The sequence below is a fragment of the Taudactylus pleione genome, unplaced genomic scaffold (genome assembly GCF_031769625.1).
Source record: "Taudactylus pleione unplaced genomic scaffold, aTauple2 ptg000421l, whole genome shotgun sequence".
In the NCBI taxonomy this organism is placed as follows: Eukaryota; Metazoa; Chordata; class Amphibia; order Anura; family Myobatrachidae; genus Taudactylus; species Taudactylus pleione.
In genome coordinates, this window is record NW_028284823.1 from 245,131 (window position 1) to 269,761 (window position 24,631).

General features: G+C 43.9%; 1 long non-coding RNA gene across 1 annotated transcript in view; it reads left to right on the plus strand.

Moving 5' to 3' along the window:
* The first annotated feature begins 2,413 nt into the window (after positions 1 to 2,413).
* LOC148506183 (uncharacterized) overlaps positions 2,414 to 24,631 on the plus strand; it is a 41,163-nt gene continuing 18,945 nt past the window's right edge. Inside the window, exon 1 of the long non-coding RNA XR_015869809.1 lies at positions 2,414 to 2,567. This is a non-coding gene — a long non-coding RNA (uncharacterized LOC148506183). The remainder of the gene's footprint in view (positions 2,568 to 24,631) is intronic.

The window sequence follows — 24,631 nt, forward strand, 5'->3', positions numbered from 1 at the left end:
CACAAATGTTTATAAATACCTCAGGTCACCTGTGTACTTTCAAAGTGAGGGTAAAGGGAAGAGGACGGACACTGCTACCTGCCTGCAATGCTGAACCAGCCCGGCATATATTACATGAATAGAAGAGCAGGGGAACAGTACAGGTGCAGCAGCTGTCTGTATAATCCACTTCTGCTGTTAGTACCAAGTACTGTAGCAAAAAGATGTCTCTTTCAGAGACTTCGTTAATTTTTGTGCTGGCGACCTTAATCACCTCAACGGCGCCCCTAAGGAGCTGGCACCCTTAAGCAGCTGCCTAATGGTAGTACTAACCCTGGTTCTGGGCATGCACATTTCCAAATATATCACTGGAATGATGGCTCTGCCAAACTGGGCCAGACAGACCTGATTACATCAGGTAAGCTGCACATTTCTAGAGCACCTCCTACTTCCTCCCTCCCCTCACTTGAGAGTGACCCAGAGGCAGGGTGGGTGGAGTTTTATGTGATGCTCCATGCAGGGAGCAAGGCACCATACACCATGGTATTTTTTGAGTTTCCATCGGTCCAGCACTGCTGCCGAACCATGTAGGAGGGAAGCCTGCTGCACATTGGGTAATAAAGGGGCTCAACTCTTAAAACACTCATGCTTTTAACATCCACCCTGAAAATGACAGTTTAAAATTACAGGTACAGTAATATATCATTTGGATTTATAAAACAAAATAAACACAATAAGTAAAAAAGAAAATATTTTGTAGCTATTTCTAATTTTCTTCAGTATTGAAAATATGTATAAATTAAAAAAAATCTTATTTTAGGGAGATAGAGCTTGGGGAATGGGACCTATCATGTCACCAGCCACAGAATTACTTTTGACATCTTCATTATGGGGGTAGACAATAATCAATATCTACAGTCACCAATAATATATTAAACAAGGCAATTCCTTTCAGAGAGTACATGTGAAGTGCACAGTGCCTAGAACTATATTCATAGTAAAAAGTGGAATTTTGCAGCAGAAATATCAGCACAGGTAATTACTAGACTCACACATATATTATAGGGTTTACATTTTGCAGATTGTATTATTGAGCTATTTGAATTTTCATACACATTTGTTACTGATCTTCCCTTTTATTCTGCTGCCTGCGGCAACAATTGAAACAAGGTATCTCTAATCTTAAATCAAAATTACAAAATAGTTAAGTTACTGTAAAAATATACATAACAATAATAAATCAAGTTCCATTATTATAAATTGAAGTTATATGCTGAAATCACTAATTTAGGAATTTGAAGCAGGAACTTGTAATTTCTAAATAATTTGAAATACTGTGCTGCCCTTAAAAAAAATTATGTGCAGCAGCCACAAAACTTGCATTAAAAGAGGTATTTCTACACTGACCATGAATCAGAGACTTACAAACACCATAGGTTCTGAACACGATTAAAAGTACCCAATTTCTGTACTCCAGTACAGAATATAGCAATGCGTTGACAAAATTTCACAGCAAGCTCTATAATTGTTCATTGTGCAGTATATAATAAGACTGAACATAAGGTGCAAATATACCCTAACATATAAACATTTACTGCAATCTAGTCTTGGTTTTTAGTAGAGGACAACTGTAGGTTGTTTTAATTAATTGTTCTCCAGCTGAAACCCGAGATCACGGCTAGATCAACTTTCACCCCACTTGGTTTAGAATAATCTAAAATACACGTATTATTATTGTACCTAAATACATTTTTACTCATAACACACTACCTTAAAAAATCTATAATAATAATTTCTTAATTAGCCTTGAGGCATAAACAAAATAATCTCATAAACAAAATAGGCATCACTTGTGGTCAGAACATTTTTCGAGTCACAATTATGAGAAGTTGAGCGTCTGTATTGATAATAAGCATTACCTATTGCGTTACAGATGTATCAACGTTTTACCTGTGTCAAGGTCGAATGACGTAACTGTACTATAAATGTAATAAAAGTGCCCTCATGGTTATTTCAGCACCATGGACAGTGAACGCATTACGAATCTCGCCTCAGGGTTATTTCAGCACCATGGACAGTGGACACAGCTTGAAACTCCCCTCAGGGTTATTTCAGCACCATGGACAGTGGACGCAGAGACTAAAGCGTTTGGCTGCCTGTTTTGTATTTCGTAGAAGTGACTGCTCTTAATAACAAGCTGATAAACAGGAAAATTATGTGAATACCGGTGGGACTGGGGGACTGGTTTATGTACACGTGAAATTCTGGCACATTTCCCTGGATGTCCTTATTAATGACTAGTCTATATGTTATTTTTTTTGTCTGTGATAGGATGATTAAGCGCTTAGCTCAGAGGAAGGGGCAGATCTCTCAGTGTTTCCAATATTGTTTCACTTCATTGGACAAATCCAGATGCTGGGGGAGGGAAGGACACAGCATCAGTGCCATTTACTCATGTTTTCTGTCTCCCGTGGATGTGGGAGCAGCTGCACATAACTGTAGGAAAAGGTTGCAGTCATATTCCTTGTATTGGGAGCAGCAGACCTCTGTGTACGGAATACTTGGATACAAGAATGAAGAAACCCTGAGTGAGTTGACGTGCTATTATTTTTTTAGACATTTTTAGTTTATTATCTCATCCAGCCATAGTGTCTTTTAATACTCTCAATTCTCCTTCCTAACTCTCCTTTCTCAGTATTTTTTTTAGACGTGTGGGGTACATAAAGATTCACATCTGGTATTATTGTTTACCAGCCCCTGTAGTATTTCTGTGTGCATTATGCAGTACATACCACCCGCCCCTTGCTTTAGGCTCTAGTATTGGATCTGTGCATTAGGGAAGGTTATACCCCATATTTCAGTTGTGAAATATTATCTAAAATAAAAATAGCTAAAAATCTATGCTAGTTGGAGTGCATTAAACAGTACCTATTGGTTACATTTCTGATGTAGACAGGTTGTGTACATTTTAAACTAAGATAGGGTTAATGTAACAGTGCTGTGTAATACATAGGGAGAAGGGTAGGTGATGCAGTGGACAGGGGATGAAGCATGGTAAAGTCTCATATACCACTAGTTTATCCGTAGCTCAGGTCTCTGCCATCTAGCTACATAATCTCTCCTTTCACTTGTAGACATTGTAGGTCTACACAAGTTGATTTATATACTATTCAAACAATAGTTTGCATTAAAAGACTGGACTGTTTTGATTCATTAATTTTTATATAATAACATATTTAAAATTGTACATGTCATGCTAGATTTTCTCCTGTAAATGTTTCATGTTGTAAGCTTTATTTCACATTTTGATTTTGACTATAGTACATTTTGGCAATTAATATATCTCTACTGATCATCTCTATGTCCCATTTAGAAGTGGAGTCAGTTCACCAAGGTGTTCATCGTATCACAGAATATTATATGAGACAGGTGTGCTGATCTTACAGAATATACTATCTAAACATATGATTGTGGTTAGCGGTTCTACATGTTACTGGAACACTGCCATAATGGGTGCAGGGGAATAGAGACAAGATGATAGCCATAGACTGACTGCTATATTGTGGAAGGAACAGTGTTTCACATCAGCACAGAACAGGAATGTGAGGCCTCTGTGAAAATGGTGTTAAAGGCATTTCTATATAAAATGAAGTACATTTACCCAACTTGTTTCTTTATGTCTCCTCCCTGTCCTTTGCTGCTAGCTCATCCCTAAAGCCAGATGTATTATATGCACTATTAAATATTTGAAAGAGAACATTTTGGTTTTATATGGGCATGATAGGTTTATGTACAGTATATTTACTTATCCCAACACCTATGAGAAAGCCCTGTGGAAAAGCATAAAACAAACATTATGAATACTACTGATTTATCTTTTGGTGGTAGCTCACCATTTGTTGCTTTTCTGTCTATGAAGTTGAATGGAACAGAAATCATCTCCGATATGGCTTAATAACGGAATCCTTCAGGGGCCTATATATCACTTTAGTGATAAATGCCCCAAACCTAACAGTCCGATTCACAGAGAGATAGGAAAGGATATCAGGACTATTTATGATGCACCCCATGCCATGACATCTGGTCTTATAAGCACTAACACTTCACCACTATAGTGAGAACAAAAGTTTTCACTGCTAGGTTCAATCTGAGCAGTGTTATTGCATAAGCGTGACCTAAGGTCATGTGTGCACACTGTGAGGGATCCAAATGGATCATTGCAATCATGACCCCTTCCCATAGTAAGGAGTAGGCTAATACCTTCTGGAAAAATGATTCTGCAGTTAAGCTCCAAAAAATATAAATGTTTTTAGCGCTTGATAAATTATGAAATTACAACTTCCCCATACACTTTGAGGGGAAAGCATTGCACATCATCCTTTGGCCATTTCTTCTTTCTTAATGGCTGTTCTGAGCATGCATAAGCCAAAAAAGGTTTTGTATGCACAGTAACAAAATGCAGATTCTTAGAGGAGAGATCCTCCAGGATTACTGCTGTACTGTTAATGCATGCGTGATCTAGCAGCTCATGTATGTGCAGCAGAAGAATCATTGGAGACTTTGGATGCCAGATAACATGGTATGTAGGACATATAACTGCATCATGAGATGGCATTATGTTTATTCTTCAAACAGCTGTAACATTTAAATTTATTCCACATCGCAGTTTCCGTAACAGGCTATGGGGCTGTGTTGCAATGCTCAAATAGAGGGACCATAGACAAAATATTTGATATATTTGCTGTTTCCCTCTTATTAAATAGGGAGAAGCATCAATCATCCCTGTTTTTGGCACAAATGCTGTAAAATGGAGTTGTCAGTGCTTTACAAATAGATTTCTGTGTCGTAAATGAATGCAGGAGATATCCAGTATACTGTATAGTACAGTATGTCCTGCATTAATATATTCATAAATAGGCATGATCCTTATACATGTGGAAATCACGCAGAAACTATTGTTTCTGCATGAGTAATGGGCACTTTGATAAGTAGGCCCCTTAATGTCAGAGCAGTACATACAGGTGTTACAAGAAACACTGTATTTTGCATATAAGGTGTGTAGCAGTACAACATATAATAATGCTCCATCCTGCATTCTCAGAACACTTGAGTGCAGAGCTGAATTTCTTATAACTGTATCCTGTAGGTACAGTACCTGGGTGTGTGTCTATGGGTTCTATTCCGTCTTACAGTATGTATAGAACATTCTGCACCTTTCCCAGTTGTCACAAAGCATAATGGACAGTACTGTTGCTATCTTACACAATTCATCCCCAACTCAATTCAGCTTACATCATTTTATTTTTTCATTTCTTGAGCTTGACCTTGGTGATTAAAGACAATAAGTTTGTCCCACATGCTGTGCAGGGAAAGTGCCACCTATTATTTTTCATATGCCCCAAGGCAGAAACCAACCATGCATAAGTGTGTGTGGTCTTTGCTCTCAGTGAAAGCCTTACTTTCTGTTCAGTGCCAGTTTGAGGGAACAGATGGAAGATGTGCCTTAATTGTTCACCAGTTATTAAGCATAAAATACATGGTATCTACTACTGTCTTATTTTGCTTTGAATAGTGGCACTGTCAGTTGTATGTGTAGTGGTACGGATCATTGCAGTATTGAGTTGACCTATATGCAGTGTAAGTAGTAACATGGTAAAAGTATCATCATATTGCTATAGAATGATTTAACTACATTAATAATATCCACTCTATAAAATATACTACAACAACCAAAAGCAATTCCTGGAGATAATAGTATCAATTATTCATACACTTTATATTTGCATAGAAAAATGCACTAATCTTAGTCACCCACCTGGACAATTAAAAATACTATAAAATATGGATGTACAATTTCAGACCATCAGACACTTGAGATCTATAAAGCTATTAGAGTGTTAGACTTTAACAATTAACTTAATATTTCTATAGCATGTACACTTGCCTGCTTTTTAAAAATCATTTCAAGACTACTGTGCAGTAACACCTGGACACAGCACTTAGCCTGCTCCTCCCAATGTCCAGGGGGTTGGATATGAAATGCCAATGGCTGGGAAGCCATCTGACTAAATACCAACGCCGCAAGCTTGAGTGCTGAAGATCCCGACTGGGGCTGGTCAGTACCCTAACCCTTCCCTCTCCCCCCCTAACCCTCCCTTAGTGGTGCCTAACTCTAACCTCCCCCGGTAGTGCCTAAACTTAACCCCCCTTCCCCGCACCCTAAACCTAACCCTCCTGGGGTGGTGCCTAACCCCAAGTCCCCCCGGGGGTGCCTAAACCTAACCCTCCCCACGCGCGGCTAAGCAGTAACAGTGCCCAGCTTACCTTTGTTCGGGAAGCCATCTGTTTTAGATTATGGCGGGTCGGCATCTAGATGGGTGTCGGGATTTCGACACCTGCCTTTAGTCCCGCGTTGGGATTTAGATACCTAGATTTAGTCAGACGGCTTCCCGGCCGTCTGCATTTTGACCGAATCCAATGTCCAGGTCTTCACAGTTGGGCATACCAAGTGTCCCCAGCAAGTACTCGGTAAAGTAGCCTACAATCCAAGGAGGTCATAGTATCATAATATTCAATGAGACTTCCAGACATTCCAAGAGAGTAGGCAACCATGACACACACAGCAAAAGATACCGACAAATATGCACACCCCTTTCCCTTCTGTGTAGGACAGCATCATTTTCTAATAGCACACCTTTATTTGGTAAATACCCCAGTGTGAATAAAGGAAATATCCTGTATACAGTATATATCTAGATCTGATTCTCAGTTGTCTAGAACAAACTCACCAGCCAATAATATTGAAGAATACCTATAAGTAGTGCATACACCTATCTGCTGGAGAATGGCAGCCATTATTGCAGTACATACTGGCCTGTGCTAGCCTGGACCCTGCACATGTGAACTCTGGCATTCATATCCTACCTTCCTGGGAGTCTAGGAGATCTCCCAATTTTACAGTGAGCCTGCTGGAAATTCCAGGAGAGTTGGCGACTATGACAAAAGAGTGAAATTAACTTACTTGCCTACTTATAGACATGATTTGCATCATCACAACCCCACCCCATGCGGCTCAATGCCATGATTCATAGCATAGAACATCAGGACCATGAAAATTAATTTTGTGAATTACACTATCAAGCCCCATTCCACCAACTTCATTAGGGAAAAGTGTGGGATTCTGGGGGTAACTTATTGGGCAATCTATAGATAACACTTTCAAAACTCTATTATAGAAAGACTTTTGAGTTGATTTGATATGATTTGATATTTTTGATTTATATGCCTCAAATTGATGCTCTCATAAGACAGAAGTGTACTTTCTTAATAATCAAAACAAGGATTACTATGACAAGAGATCATCTATTCAGGCAATATCCATTTGTCCATTAATAAATATGAATCACTTTAGTTTGTCTTTCACAATAATTTTATTTGATGTAGTGCCTTCACCTACAGTCAGGTGCATAAATATTGGGACATTGACAGAATTTTCATATTTTGGCCTCTATTCACCACCACAATGGCTTTGAAATGAAACAAACAAGATGTGCTTTAACTGCAGACTTTCAGATTTAATTTGAGGGTAATTACATCCAAATCATGTGAACGGTGTAGGAATTACAACGGTTTCTATATGAGCCTCCCACTTTTTGCACATCTTGTTTGTTTTATTTCAAAGCCATTGTGGTGGTGAATAGAGGCCAAAATATGAAAATTCTGTCAATGTCCCAATATTTATTCATGATGCAAAACATACCACCTCATCATTGAAGCATGGTGGTGGTAGTGTCATGGCGTGGGCATGTATGGTTGCCAATGGAACTGGTTCCCTTGTATTTATTGATGATGTGACTGCTGACAAAAGCAGCAGAATTAATTCTGAAGTGTTTCGGGCAAAATTATATGCTCATATTCAGTCAAATGCTTCAGAACTTATTGGACGGCACTTCACAGTGCAGATGGACAATGACCCGATGCATTCTGCAAAAGCAACCAAACAGTTTTTTAAGGCTAGAAAGTGGAATGTTATGCAATGGCCAAGTCAATCCCCTGACCTGAATCCGATTGAGCATGCATTTCACTTGATGAAGACAAAACTAAAGGGAAAATGCCCCAAGAACAAGCAGGAACTGAAGACAGTTGCAGTAGAGGCCTGGCAGAGCATCACCGGGGATGAAACCCAGCATCTGGTGATGTCTATGCGTTCCAGACTTCAGGCTGTAATTGCCGGCAAAGGATTTGCAACAAAGTATTAAAAAGTGAAAGTTAGATTTAGGATTGTTTAGTTTGTCCCATTACTTTTGGCCCCTTAAAAAGTGGGAGGCACATATAGAAACCGTTGTAATTCCTACACCATTCACCTGATTTGGATGTAATTACCCTCAAATTAAATCTGAAAGTCTGCAGTTAAAGCACATCTTGCTTGTTTCATTTCAAAGCTATTGTGGTGGTGAATAGAGGCCAAAATATGAACATTCTGTCAATGTCCCAATATTTATGCACCTGACTGTATATAGCCATTTTCCAAAACGCAGGTAATATAGTCTGGTGATCACGGGTGATCACCAAATAATAGCTTCTAGTAGGCCACATAATTTGAAAGAGCGGGTTCCTCTCTTTCAAATATGGATGCCAACAAAGTTGATGGTGTCATTATGGGGGTGATAGGGTACATACTGTCCTCCTCATAGGATAACTTTGTCCAGTGATCATAGGTAATCACCAGCCAATAAGTACTGTATAAGGGGACCCATCATTTGAAAGAGGGGACCACCCTATTTCTCAAATTGGTTGCCCTGTTTTTATGGATACCAGGTTGGAGAAATACCTTCCCCCATCCCTGGACTCCATGGTTTTTCTGTAGTTCAGGGTGTTTTGCCTGGTGATCACATTGCTTCAGGACTGGCCTCAGAGCTCCCCACCTGTGATTAGTGCCAGGAGGGAGAAGGTAAGTAAGAGGGCGGCACTCTGCTGCATATGGCAAGTGGGATTAATCATCCACAGTTTTAAGGTAAATGCATATGACAAGCCCCACTCATCTTCCACAGAGATGGGATTAAGTTAAACTATACCTTCGGCTAACACATATTTGCCAACCTTTAAATGTTCCCCGCCAGCAGAGTTCCCGGCAGGAGAGATGCAGCTGATTAGAGAGTCATAGGGCACCTTCAAGTGTGCTTTGGTGGACTTTCTAAGCTCAAAATCATGATGTAACATGATATATATTCAGTGTGTCCCTTACATTAGCTCATCTTATATTGCGCTAATGCATGTATCATAAAATCTTGGAATAATATTATAATATCACCTATATACACAACCCATTGGATTCCTGTTTTTGCTCCCTTCATTAAATCGATGATGATCAATCAATACTAATTAATTGTTTGATTGACCTCATTTTGTCAGCATTCTGTACATCTAGGATCATTTCTAAATTGTGGAGGAAGCTTTCATGGCTGAGTAGGTGATGTACACTGGGAGTGAGCCATTTAGAGATTAATTCAATGTGTTTTGCAGTGTGAATTAAGTGCACTTTGTAAATAAGGAGGACAATCTTCCCATGGAAAACATTAAACATAAATATAGTATGTCAGAATATTTACAATTCCTCAGAAAACAAATAGAATGTCTAGATTTACTTAGCGCTTCACTGCTTCTCAAGTTAATATGTAAATTTATTTATGTGAGCCCAGCTGTGTACAATACTGGTTGTATTTTGTTAAGTCTATAAAGCGAAACAGGTCCCCAATAGTTTTCCTTTACTCTGTGAACTGTGGGACATATGATAAAACATCAGTGGTCCTGCATTATTTTTAATATGAAACTCCAGGGCAGTATGTCATAATAAATGTGCAATTTATGCAGTAATAGTGGCTGAGACCTGTACTGAATCCCATCATGGTGCTGCACTATATTTCATGAATCCATCATCCCAATGGCCAATAGCAACTCTGGCTGCAGAGTTCAGTCCAGGACAGGCAGCTGACTGCTTTAGATCTGCAATGTTTTTGGATCTTGGTTCAGTTTCCTGTCTTGCACAGATCTCAGATTAGATGTTTACTTGATAGAACTCCCCTGATTATTACAACTAATAAATGGGCCCTGTGATTTACACTGGGAACAAGATAATTGCCTTCATAGCACTGACCACCAGATAATTTCCTCTGTGTTATAATGGCCACAAAAAGATGGACTGTGTATTACTCTACTCTAGTTATCGAACAATTTACTTTATAATGTACACTAAATACGAGGCAATGAGTTCTGCACTCAGGGCCATAACGAGGGTTGTGTGACTGGTGCCACTGCCAAGGGCCCAAGGCTGAAGGGATGGCAGGGTTGCTGCCCCGACTACACCTGTTTCCATCTTGGGGAGTGTCTAGAGAGACACCATGATGCATAGAAAGGAGTGTTTAGTGCTAACCTTCCTGCTCTTGGTGCTTGTTCTGTGACATCATGATATCATGTGTGCAGGAGGGGTTCCATCCCCTGCTATGTGACCTGCCATGATACTGATTGCACTGTATACTAGTAACCATGTAATTGGCCCTGTATGTTAACCAAAATGATGGACCTGATCTAGAGGTGTCTTTAGCCACAGCCGTGTCTTCATCCTTATGCCACAACTGACAACCTTCCTACTTTGATGCCCAATGGCAGCACCGCTAAAGACACACCATCGGTTGCAAGAACATTACTTGCACCAGCCCTATGGCAAGCACAGTTTCTGCGTCTGAGTATGACATCTTATGTGTGCAGTTCTGTGTCTTATACGCAGCCGCTGTCTGCGACACACCCACGACACGCCTGCATCTGCTAGCTACCCCCCTGTTACCTCCCACACACAAACATTGCTATTAAGTTTGGAACTCTGGCCTTCAGAAAAGACTATTTACTAAAGTGCAGGTTTTTAGAAGTGGAAATGTTGCCCATAGCAACCAATCAGATTCTAGTTATCATTTATCTAGCACGTTCCAGGAGATAATATCTAGAATCTGATTGGTTGCTATGGGTAACATCTCCACTTCGAAAAACCTGTACTTTAGTAAATATACCCCTAGAAGTGGCTAATTGTTATGTTAAGAATTATTATGCAAATCTGGTTTTTCGAAATTTTGTGTAGTTAGCAGCAATATGGGATCTACAAGTGAAATGGGCAGATGTAAGTTTCTGTCCAGCCTTCAGTAAATAAGGGCTGCTGATTGGGTAGCCACCTCCATGTACCCCAAAACCACAAGCATTGGAACCCTAGTCACAATAAATGTTTGTGCCTGTTGACCATAGGAGAGATTTGGTGTATTCAAAATAAAGATCATGAAGGCTGGGCCGGATTAAAGGCAGGGTGACAGGGGCTGTCGTCCCAGGGCCCCCACACATAGGGGGCCCCCACACACCATCCCCGGCCACAGGGCACATCCAGATGAGCCTTTTTTTTTTATGGAGCCACCTGACCCGGCCTGCGATTAAGCCCCGCCCCTCCCTGCATTTTGCTCTGTCCCTTTTAAAATAAAAAACACAAATCATGCTGGTCTGAATGCCTTATGGGCTGGGTAGGTAATGCGCCCACCTCCAATATACCAGTGTTTGTCCATGGCTTATGGGATGGGGGTTACAATGTGAGCATTCCTATTATTCCTGTGTCTGTGCATGGCTTATGAGGTGGGGGTGCAATGTGGGCACCCTTAATTTATCCTGTGCATGGCTAAGGGTGGGCTGTAATGTAGCACCCCTAATGTCCTAGAGGGCCACCATCAGGGGGGACTGCCGGGACTTTAGGCCCGGGCCTGGACACTTTGGGGGCCCGCCCGTCTGCCTGCCACTCGGCCTCCCATGCCCCCCTGCCACTGCCGCACAATAAAATGAGTAAGTGACTAGTAAGTCACTTATCACCCAGCCGCAGGGCCGGATAAAGGGAGGACTCTGGGGGCAAGTACTCCCGGGCCCCCCTCTCTGAGAGGGCCCCCCGCCACCCAGCGCACCAGATTACTTTCACTAGCAGCCACTGCACTGAGTGATTGCCGTCATACAGACGCTGATGCAGAGCACTGCTGGGATGCCGGCAGCCATCCAAGAGAATGCGAGGTAGCAGCCTGAGGCTGTTTCAGTGAGTGGCCAGCCAGCGCAAAGGCTGCAGGGAAGAGGGACCACACGGGGGATGATCTTAAGAGGGGAAACGTGCTGCTCTTCTGTGTCAGTCTGCCAGCAGTAGGGATCATGAATAAAGTAAGACACACAGTTGTACAGATTTTTTTGTTATCAATTAAAATTGAATAAATTAAAGACACCTATTAACTTTGAATGTCTAATATATATATATATATATATATATATATATACAGTCAGGTGCATAAATATTGGGACATTGACATAATTTTCATATTTTGTCCTCTATTCACCACCACAATGGCTTTGAAATGAAACAAACAAGATGTTCTTTAACTGCAGACTTTCAGATTTAATTTGAGGGTAATTACATCCAAATCAGGTGAACGGTGTAGGAATTACAACGGTTTCTATATGTGCCTCCCACTTTTTAAGGGGCCAAAAGTAATGGGACAAACTAAACAATCCTAAATCTAACTTTCACTTTTTAATACTTTGTTGCAAATCCTTTGCAGGCAATTACAGCCTGAAGTCTGGAACACATAGACATCACCAGACGTTGGGTTTCATCCCTGGTGATGCTCTGCCTGGTCTCTACTGCAAATGTCTTCAGTTCCTGTTTGTTCTTGGGGCATTTTCCCTTCAGTTTTGTCTTCATCAAGTGAAATGCATTCTCAATCGGATTCAGGTCAGGGGATTGACTTGGCCATTGCATAACATTCCACTTTTTAGCATTAAAAAACTCTTTCTTTGCTTTTGCAGTATGCTTCAGGTCCACACACTGGAAGAGCCTACATGATATTCACATCTAACAGTAATACTCTGAGATCTGGCTGTGTAATAGCGATGTCTGCACACTGTCGTCTGCTATACATAAATAAAGCATATAGGACCTCATTCAGAGGTCATTAGTGTTTCAAGCGGTCGCTCTGAATAAGGGCGGCCGCTTGCATCCTGAACGACCGCAGCTCTAGCGGGTGATGGCCGTTAAGGTCAAGACCATCGTGACCATCGGGGCTTACGACCAGACCCTAAGGTTGGGTCTGGGCACTCGTAAGCCCTAGGGAGCTTCCTGCTCTGATCAAGCAGGAAGCTGCCCACTGACATCAGCAAAGATGTCAGTGGGGCCACCCCCAAATGGCAAGCGTTCCGGCGGGAATGCCTCCGTTTGGGCAGGCACGCCCCCTGCCTGCCTCCCAAAAGGGGCGAGCTGTCGCTCACCATCGATAGCTTGCCCCGTCTGCTGCGAGACCCCTAGGGACTAGCCGCTAGCCGGGTCTCGCGCATGCACACAATGGAGCCGGCTCCGTCATGCGCATGCCCAGTGCGACAACATCGAGTCAGTTGCAAGCGCTCAGCGCTTGTGACCGACTCTGAATGACCCCTATAGCCTCCAACTGAACCTGAAAAATGTTAGTCTTTACCTGAAGCCTGGTGAGAATTAAGGTGTATTTATTTATCAAGAATCACCTACTCAATGCGATCTGGGTGCGATATTATTGCAGCAAAGGAGACCGTCCCTGCGATGTGCTTGGAATGAAGTCACTGCATCAGTCCTGCTCTATCGGGACTTCTGTGCATGTGTGGTCTACTGACCACACATGTACGGCGGCCATTGCCGGGAAGGATTCTGGAGGAACTCTCTCCCGGTACATTTTGCAAAGTGTAGCCAATAGGCTACAACAAAACAATGCAATCTTATGATGGAATGTGATTGAAATACCGGCTGCTCAAGAGCCCGACAGTGACAGGCCAACAGGTGAAGATCCTGATGCCCGGTGGTAAGTATGCTAGCCCTCCCCCCCCCCAACCCTAACCCTCCCTTAGGGGTGCCTAACACTAAACTCTCCTCCTGTTGCCTAACTCTAACCTCCTCTCCATGGTTGCCTAAATCTAACCCCCCCTCCCCGCTCCCTAAACCTAACCCTCCTGGTGGGTGCCTGACCCTAGACTCTGCCCCTAAGTGCCTAACATTAACCCCCCCGTCCCCTAGCCTAACCCTAACTTTCCCTGGGGGGCGCCTAACCCTAAGTCCTCCAGGGGGTCGTTAAACCTAACACCCCCATCCCCGGGCTAAGTGTATACTTACCCGGCAGAGACGACGATCGGTCTGGCGTCCTCAGTATTTTTACACCTATATTAAATCCCTTGCCGGGATTACTCCGGCCTCATAACTACATCCCAGGTACACTATGGGGGCCAAAATATGGAATGCAAAAGTTGGTAAATCTGACAGCTTCGCAACCACCATAAAAACTATGGGGGTTGTGGCTGCTGTCAGATATGGAGGGGCCGCAGCCGATATTTTAAATAACTGCTGCGATCCCCCCATAATATATATGGGGATACTTAATATTTGCAGACCCCCCCAACAATGGGTGTTTTCCGGTAATATGCTGCAAACAGAGCCTGGCTGGGCCCGGGTAATGGGGGGCGTGGCCTAATCATGGGAGGTGTAGCCACGCCCCCTTGGGAAAAAAAAGAAACAATAATCACTGTTTCAGTGCCGCGTAGCTGTAAGCCCCCAAGCCCGGTGCTAGGCAGGGGGGGCGCGATCAGTGTGATCGCTCCCCTCCACAGCCATAGGAGACTGCTCCGGCTGCTGCAGCAGCCGCGAGCAGTCTCACACAGCAGCCCAGCACAAGCTGTGTGCTGAGCTGCTGTGAGGGAGGGGGGGCGACGCCGGACCCGGGCCCCGCCGGGCCCCTCTAGCAAGCCCGGGCTCGGGTCAACTGTACCCGCCCCCCCCCCCTCTCGGCGCCCATGGCTGCAAATATTTAATGATAAATAGGCCCCTAAATCTTATACCTGCCAATGCACATCAGCCAACAGAAGTAATCACATACTGACAGCGGTAATCACATACTGACAGCGGTAATCACATACTGACAGTGGTAATCACATACTGACAGTGGTGGACAATTAGCTCCGACCACCAGGCACGATTTGCTCACAATACACTGAACGTGAGTGTGCAGAGACACGGAACCTCTCCTATTAAGAGACCTGGGGGTATATTTACTCTAGTGCGGGTTTTTAGAGTGGAGAAGTTACCCATAGCAACCAATCAGATTTTTGCTATTATCGTCTTCAAGGTGCTAGATAAATGTTAAGTAGAATCTGATTGGTTGCTATGGGAAACATCTCCACTTCTAAAAACCAGCACCTTAGTAAATATACCCCCTGCTGTGAGAAATTCAGTTACCAGGTTTGACAAGTGAATTGCCAGCACACGGGTGAGATCATCCCTTTGTTGATTTACTTTCTATTGCTGCATTTTGATTTTTAGTTTGAGGTATCCCCAATTTTTACAACCAGACTGCACAACCCCGCGGGAACTGGGAAACAACCTAGGGCCTGATTCAGAGATGGATGCTAATGCGATCGCAGCTGCAATTTCGCATGCAACGCAGCTGCGAAAATATGCTAATGCCTGCAAAGATCACCTGAGCATAAGGACGCCCACTGCTGCCTTTTTACCTGCATGCAATGATGCATATCTGCGTAAATATCGGTCACATTGGCGGCCATCTTACCCTTGCAGCAGGTCGGACCTGCCGCAGCCTTGGGAGCTCTTCAGACACACAGAGCTGCGTATGCACGCGCAGTGGCTAATTTATGCACGGCCATATAACGGCGTTTAAACTGACAGGCGCGTCTGCGTTTTTCAGACCACCCTCCGTTATCACCCCCAACCTGTCACTCTGCAATAGATTCCTATGTGCGTCCGTGATCACAGTGGATCGCTGCACACCCGCAGTGCGGCTTATACGCATGCGCGATGGCAAACAATCACTCAATTGAGTACGTAATGGACTTTGCGTCCTTCTCTGAATCAGGCCTTTAATCCGCCGGATAAATATGATCTTATTTGTATATGAAAAAGAAAAAGCAATGATATCTGGATTGATTACTCTCATTTAGATCCATTTCTCAGAATCAGCTTCTAGTGCTTGGTACACCTATATTAGATACATTGTCATAGGTCCTGTTACAGGTGCGAGTTCCTGGCACCTTATCACCTTTCACTCTGTCTCCTAACACTGCTTAGTAAATAGACCCCCTAGTTATTTATACAGAGTATCACAGCCCAGTAAGCACTGCCAGAATATTTGCTTGTTAACTCTGAGTACACTTTCCCCTCACTGGTGCAGACAACCTGTGGGTGACCCAGTATCGTGATGGAGAGAGCCTCAGATTTTAAAGCATCTACTGTATATATCCAGGACATGTAGTTAGTTTGGAGCCCTGTAAATATATCATACACCACAGTTTATTTGAGTACTAGAGTGCTCATGTAATTGTCTAATATAAAATGTGCACAAACCAGCAGTGAAATGTAATGATCCAAGTGCGTTGGATGGGGAGCAATTCTAGGCAGATAAAGATTTTTGAGGAACGTGACCTTTGTGCGCAGATATCACTCATTTTCCACTAACTGTTGGTACAAATCCCAGGATACAAAATATGCTTTTGATTGATGTTATAGGAATGCTGGATTTGTACCTTTCACTTCATATCATGTGCCTGACTGCTCTCTCTATGGCTACACTCGGTAAGAGCTCACCAGAGACAGGGGAAACATTTAATAATTTCTTGTAGATCTTTTAAAAACAACATATTGAATTTTCACAGCTGCAGAACTAGATTCTGTACATCAACTCAGGGATTTGCAGGTCAGCAATAACCGGGATGCTGACAGTTTGCATTTCTGTCAGTAAATATTACAGTAGGTATACAGTATGTACTGGCGTTTAGGCTGTTATTTTCACCTTTATAAGTATGTTTATGAGCAGTGTTGCAATCACTAGACAGTACTGGCAGTTGCCTATGGTAACCTTGAGAATTCTGCATTTGCATCTAAGGTAATAAATAGCATTTACCATCTGTTTAAATAGTCTGAAAAAATACAACGTCTGTAAATAAACAGAATCACTGAGGGGGGGTAAAAAATATATAGGTCACACTTCTATGCCTGGTGGTGGCAATGATGGGGGAAGCTCCAGCCCCATCTTCCCAACCGCCACAGCTAAAACTGTATGGGATAGGTTCGGGATGCTGGTGCTCAGGATTCCGTCGGTCAGAATCCCGATGCCGGCATGCCGATAGGGTTAGAATGCCGATGCCATCAGGTGAGTAATACTAACCTAACCCCTAACCCTAACTAGAGCCTGTCACTCACTATCGATGTTATAGTAGCTGGAGGTAATAAGAGTGGGTAGGCAGACAGACAGTCACATCTCTTGTGCGGCAGCAGGGGGTAGTAGCGGACAGGCCCCCCCCCGAGTGTCCAGGCCCGGGACTCCAGTCCTGGCAGTCCCCCCTGATGGTGGCCCTGACCCTAACCCTACCTCCTTGTAGCCTAAACCTAACCCCCCCCCAGTGCCTAAACCTAACCCTCCCTTCCTGCAGCCTAACCCTGACCCACCCCCTAGTGCTTTACCCCTTACCCTTCCGTACTTACCTCTGGGATTCCTGCAGTCGAGATGCCGGCGCTGGTATTCTGACAAGTGTTGGGATTCCGGCATCAGCATTCTGCTCCAGAATCCCATCGGTCGGCATTCTGACCACATCCCGACTGTATTGCTTCTGGAGGAAACCAGTAACTTCTGAGACTGCCTCGGTTTTCTGTTTTCAGGGCTACCATCAGAAATTGTGGGGCCCGGTACTGATAAATTAGGTAGGGCCCCCCCCTTCTGCCCGGAGGTATGCGGCAGAGGTGGTCGGGGCTGTGGATAATGTGGGTGGAGCTATTTTGGAGGTGGGGCATCAATTGGTGCATAAATCAGTTTAAAAATTCTCAAAGTTTGAGCTGTGGGGGCAGTTGTTAGAGAGGGGCAGGGTAGGCAAGTTGGCTGGACTAGGGATGGCACAGAGAAGGCTGGCTGGACCAGGGCAGGGAAGACAGGCAGGCCGGACTGGGGCAGGGAAGACAGGCTGGCTGGACTGGGGGTGGCACAGTGTAGACAGGCTGGTCTAGGGAAGGGTAGGGCAGGGAAGACCGGTTGGACTGGGGTAGGGCAGGGAAGATAGGCTGGCTGGACTAGGGGGTAGGGTGCAGGGAAGGCTGGCTGGCTGGACTGGGGTAGGGCAGGGAAGGCAGGCTGACTGAACTAGAGGTAGGGCGCAGGGAAGGCTGGCTAGACTGGGGTAGGGCAGAGAAGACAGGCTGGCTGAACTAAAGGTAGGGCGCAGGGAAGGCCGGCTGGACTGGGACAGGGCAAACACAGGCTGGCTGGACTAGGGTGCACAGAACACTGGCTGGACTGGTACAGGACGCAGGGAAGACTGGCTGGTTAGGGGGTGGGGGTGCAGGCAGGCAGGAGAAGGCTGGCTGGCTGGGCTGGGGGCACAGTAGGAAAGGCTAACTGGGCTACAGGAGTCAGGGTACCTGTTTTTTATTACAAATGAGCACAGACTCCAGCATTTTCTGAGAGGGTTCCCAGGTGGCAGTAGCGGGGCATACACAGGCAACAAATTCTGGGCTGGCAGGGAAAAGGAGTACCGGACGCAGCATGGCAACGGCATTTGATATATGGAGCCGGCTGTGATTGGCTCAAGGAACAGCAGCCGCTCCTGATTGGCTGCCGTTCCGCGAGCTGTGATTGGCTTGCGACCGGCTCCATATTTCTAATGACACTGCCGCACTGCACCCAGAGCTCCTTCTCCCTGAGTGTTCCTGTTGCCTGTGTCTGCCACTGCCCCCTGGGCCCCCTCTCTGTCCGGAACTGGAGGCCCGGCAGTTCCCCCCCTGATGGCGGCCCTGTCTGTTGTTGTAGTATTTTTGCAAGGCTGCACACAGCCTGGGGCATACTTACCCACTTTTTTCTTTCACCTCTGATAGTTCCTGGAGAGCAGGGCAAATTACCCAGCTGATCCATGGCACAAAGCCTGGACAATGCCACAAATTATGACATCAGACATAGAAGATTGTGCCATGATGGCGCTATTCGAGCTGCATCATCACATCCCATCCATTTCATTAGGAGAGGTTAAGCATCTGTGTACCCAGCCACTTTCACCGACACACCCATAAGACAGACAATCTCTGTGCTTGCGCTAAGACACCTCCCTGTCTCCGCCCAGGAACGCCAACTACATTTTAAATACACTTCTCCCTGTGTGCATCTGAAATTGCAACTGTGACTCTGTACAGACACAATCAGGACGCATGAGCGGTGTGACTTAGTCACATGTGCAATAGCAAAAAATTGCTGTGCGTACACCTCAGACTCTCAGCATGTGTGATGGCAGAAGGTGGAGTGGAAGGGGGAGGAGTTTACAGAAACTGAGTTCAGAGAGGAGTTCAAAACCCTATGCTCCCCACATCATGTGCCATGTGACTATTGTTGTTGTGGTAGTCACAAGACACTTGGAACCACTGTAGAATACACATTTTTAGTAGCGATCTGGATCGACAAATGAAGGGAAGTGGTAATTACCAAGCTTCTTCTAATAGCCTGCCACAATGATTCATATATTTTAACATGGGATTGTTGCTGTACAGTCCTGTAAATTGACCAGTCCTGCCATGAGGTACAGATGGACAAGGTATGTGTCAAAGGACATTCAGTAGTTATTTTCGATGCTGCTTCTTTTGCAAGTCGACACTTCTCAGCTGGTTTAGCCTAAAAACTAAAAGCATAATATTAAGTGCATACCCGTTTTTTTTTTGTATTATTATTTATTAGTGCTGCTTAAAGTTTTATGGTCAAAACCACCAAGCAGTGGCATGCAAAAACCACCACTTTGTACCGCTCAGAGTTATCAGAAGACACACAGAGGGAATAGATTCTATGGCAATTTCACCAGCTGTTTTAATTTATGTTTATTTTAATTTATGTCAATAAGTTGGGATACAATGCATTTGGGATAAATTTTGACTCCTTTAACCTCATTTGTTATGGCTGCTGTCTAACTAGTAGGGATGATTGGTAAGAAGCAATAGTGCTGCAAAGTATATTTAACCCTTTTTACCATGTCTTATTCGCAACATCATTTTTTTCAGAATCAGAACCTTATCATAGGCAAACGCAGGGGGGTTTCCGGTTGCCTGGAAACTATGGATGTGCAGGCTCAGATTAGTTCGGATTTTCCCGCAAAATGTGATTTCAGAAAGAGGCAAAACGTCATCTTTCATGGACAAACATCCTCTTTCATGGACTTTTGTCCAGGAATGATGATGTTTGTCCATGAAAGATGACGTTTTGCCTCTTTCTGAGACCCCAATTTTGGTGGAAGAAATCAGGAGTTGGCGGGAAAATATGAACTAATCTGAGCCTGCACATTCCTACTGGAAACCCCCCTCCCCAGTACACACCATGACCACAATAGAAATTGTAATATAATAGAAATGTACAAGTGCTGCATGTTCTTCTCAGGATCACAAATTAAATAATTAGCAACACCTGTGGATCTTTTAACATGAGTCAACCAGTATTAAAACATGCACTGTTAGGGGTGCACAGCTATAGACCATCAATAGGTTTAAATATTAATACTATATAATAATACACTATCCAGTGCATGAGGAGACCAATATGTACATATATGTCCAGGGCAGTGCTAGGTTCTTCTGCTGCTCCCCCAGACTCCCGGACTTGCTCCCATGCTGTGGAATGGTGCCCACATCTAAAATAAAACATTCAGCTCAGGCAGCATGGCCATACTACCACATTTAATGGCTTACTGTGATCGCTGGTCCTGTATATTAGGCTTGCCGACTTACTGGCTGCCTCTTACGGGAGAGGCAGCCAGCTCGGCACAGCTGGGGGGGCGTGGCAAAGTTTTGAGGGCGGGCCGGGGGCGTGACATCACGATCGCGTCAATTTCGGCATTGTGTTGCCAGGGGTGGGGCTACGATGACGCGATGTAGCGCGAATTGCGTCATCAGCCCCCGCTGTAGGTAAATATTTTTTCTACTACATTCAGCGGGCGGGAGGGGGGATTTATTACCGGGACATGTGCCTACTTTTCCGGGAGGTCGGGAGCGGCACCTGATTTTCGGGAGGCTCCCGGCCAAACCGGGAAAGTAGGCATGTATGCTGTATATTTTGGAATTATGATATACAATTTGTATGACGGATATTAAATAGGATAAGGTGCTAATTATGCACTTTTCATGGACTGGCCACACTCACTGTAAAATCAAGCATTTGGAAACCCCCCTCTAGAAATCTTTCGTTTACCACTGACATATACACTATGAAATATTCCAACATATAGTACTTGCATAGATGTTGTATTTTTCATTTCCCGTCTTTTCCAGATGTGTCCTCCGTAGGATATATCTAATGGTGTAATACTGCTAAAAGTCTTTGACACCCCACTCATGTGTAGATGATATAGATCAGGGGTTCTCAGCCACGGTCCTCAAGGCATACTAACAGTCCAGGTTTTAAGGATAGCCATTCTCGAGCACAGGTGTCTTAATTAGTTATGCAGTTATTTTTATTTAACCATCTCTGCCCAAACTTGGATATCACTAAAACCTGGACTGTGAGGGGTACATTTACTAAAGTGAGAGTTTTTAGAAGTGAATTTTAAAAGAGATATTGCCCATAGCAACCAATCAGATTCTACTTACATTTAACTAGCACCTAGAATCTGATTGGTTGCTATGGGCAACATCTCTTCTAAAACTCACTTCTAAAAACTCACACTTTAGTAAATTTACCCCTTAGTTTGTCTTAAGGACAGAGGTTGGGAAACACCCAGATGAGAGATGGTGGTGAGCAGATCCCAGCTGATATCCATAGAGTGCTACCATAATCCGCAAGTCACCCAGAGGAGATTCAGGGAGACCCACAATATTGTAGATGCTTATATAAATGCTTACATGTTCATAACAGATGGTAAACTTATAAAGGTTTCTTTAGTTTTCTTGCTTCTCGGATTTGGTCTCTGGTCTCATCCATATACAGTATAATACTAGCACAAAAGATGACAACCATAGTGCAATACTTAAAATGCAACCACAATTTATTGTATAAAAATATATGTACAGGGGTGGTATCCGTACCAGATGGTGTAGAATGAGTCACATATAACATACAGGCGTAAAAATGGACCCAGGTATATGGCACCTGGTAGGTATGGACCACCGTTTTGGATGCAACCTCCTATTATCACTCTTTCAACCCGTTTTGATGCTCTGTGGCATCTTTTTTAAGAAGAGTGACTACCTAAAATAGACTGGCTCCAGCATGTAAAACCGCATGTGCAGTTGTGATGTGTAGTCGTCTCTGGTGATGTGTCAGAGCCAAATGTTAACGGGTTCCAGCTGATTTAGTGGAGCTGTAGAAAGCAGATGACAGCCTGCAGATGTGCCCGGGGGGCCGGTACGATGTCAGAGTGGGCAGTAGACAGTGTGCTGAATACCTGTCACATAGGATACAAAAGAGGTGTGTAGTAAAGTAGTACCTTAAACTGCAGAATAGCCTAATACAGATAAACACATATAAACCCTGATGTGATATTGATAGATCTGAGAGCAATCTATTGTAATAAATCACCAGCCCAAGTTCATTAGCGTATGTCAGACCCTTGCGTTACCGAGGCCTCAGGAGACAGAGGGCCTGATTCAGAGCCGGACGCTCTGACCAGAGCGCTCGCTCTGAATCAGGGCCCTCCTACCTAAAAATGGAGCAGCCTCCTGGCCACTCGCACAGCTGTGGGTGACCACCCACAGCTTATGCAAGCGGCCAATAAGATGGTCGCGATGGTCAAGACCATCGCGACCATCGGGCTTGCGACGAGACCCTGCGGTAGGGTCTCGCTGCCATAAGCCCAGGAGTGCTTTTGGCTCTATCAGAGCCAAAAGCACTCCCACTGACATCACTAGTGATGTCAGTGGGGCCGGCTCCAGACGGAAGGCGTTCCCATGGGAACGCCTCCGTCTGGGCAGCTACGCCCCGGCACGCCCACCAAAGGGGGCGTGCTGTCAGTCACCATCGACAGCACGCCCCCTTTGGTGCGAGACCCATAGCGACAGCTTGGCTGTCGCTATGCGGGTCTCGCGCATGCGCATGACGGAGCTCCCTACGTCGTGCGCAAGCGCATTAGGGCACCACCAACACGCTTGCGAGCTCAGCGCTCGCGAGTGGGTCTGAATTAGGCCCAGAATCCACACACACACAGTCAGTTTGGTGTTCAAGATCCGTCTGGCTATATTTTTGGATCACACAATAATATAAAGCATAGCATTTTTGTAATTGCAACATATCAGAATATTCACACATTATTTCTCACTACAGCAGTTTTTGTTAGACATTATTATCTTATACATGAAGGAGAGAACTGTTGGGGGGGATAAGGGAGGTGAGCACACATACATGGGAGTATATAATACACATTCTATTCATGCTTATCTTGAATTAGGACACATCTGCTGAAGTCAAGGTTCCTCAGCTCATAGCTCAGCAGAAATCAGTCTTTGTAATAATTCACATTTAAAGCTATGAATATTTTTACAGGCACAGATCATCCATCTTGTGACAAAATGGAGTCTTCTGTGGATAACAGATTTATCACTATCTACAGGGCCGTGGAGAGCTGGTCCGGTCCCAGGGTAGAAGGGGGCATGGCCTAATCATGGGAGGTGTGACCACGCCCCCTTAGTAAAAAAAAGAAAGAAAAGGAAACCTTTCTGAGCCCCCCAGGCTAGTACAAATCCAGGGGGGGTGCGTGATCGCTCCCCCCAAAGGCAGAAAGCGAGCGGTCTCCCACTGCAGCCCAGCACCCAGCAGTGTGTGCTGTGCTGCTGTCAAGTAAGAGGGAGGGGGGGCGGAGGACCTTACTATCTACACATGTATATTTATATATAGATATATAGAGTAAAAATATATATATAAATATATATATATTTATATATAGAGCTAGATATATAGAGACAGTTATATATAGAGGGAAATACAGATACATATATAGACATATTTATAGATATATACATACATTTCTCAAAATGTCGCTCATAGGCTACATCCATTGGCTACAGAAAGTGAATGTCTTACTTGTCACTCTGTGGAGGGGATGATTCATTCCTTGTAATGTGTCAGAAGCAGAGGTTGATGAGTTTAAGCTGATCTAGTGGAGTGGTAGAAGTGCTGTTAATGTAGTTATAGTTAAATATATATATATATATGTATGTGTGTGAAATAGCTATACCACTTTTTGGTGTATGGTCACATTCTGATAAATACATGCCTTGATATGCTTTGGAAGGCAAGAGGTTAAGAACCGGCTGCATTAAACCACAAAAGGCATGCTTATATTTATAAATATCCTTTAAACCAAGGACAGAATTGTTGGTGCTTTGTTTGAATGTTGCTGTATAAAAAATTCCAATAATAATAAAATATTTCTTAAAATATTAAACAAATCCCAAACATAAATAAAAGCTCACCAAAAACTGGTGTGTGGTGTGCAATCCCAGGAACGCTAGTGCTGCAATAGCAGACAAATGGCCTTCACTGCATGTGCTCATTTAAATAATCCAGCCTACTTCATGATGATGCACACACCGGCTGACCAATAGCGTGGCTGA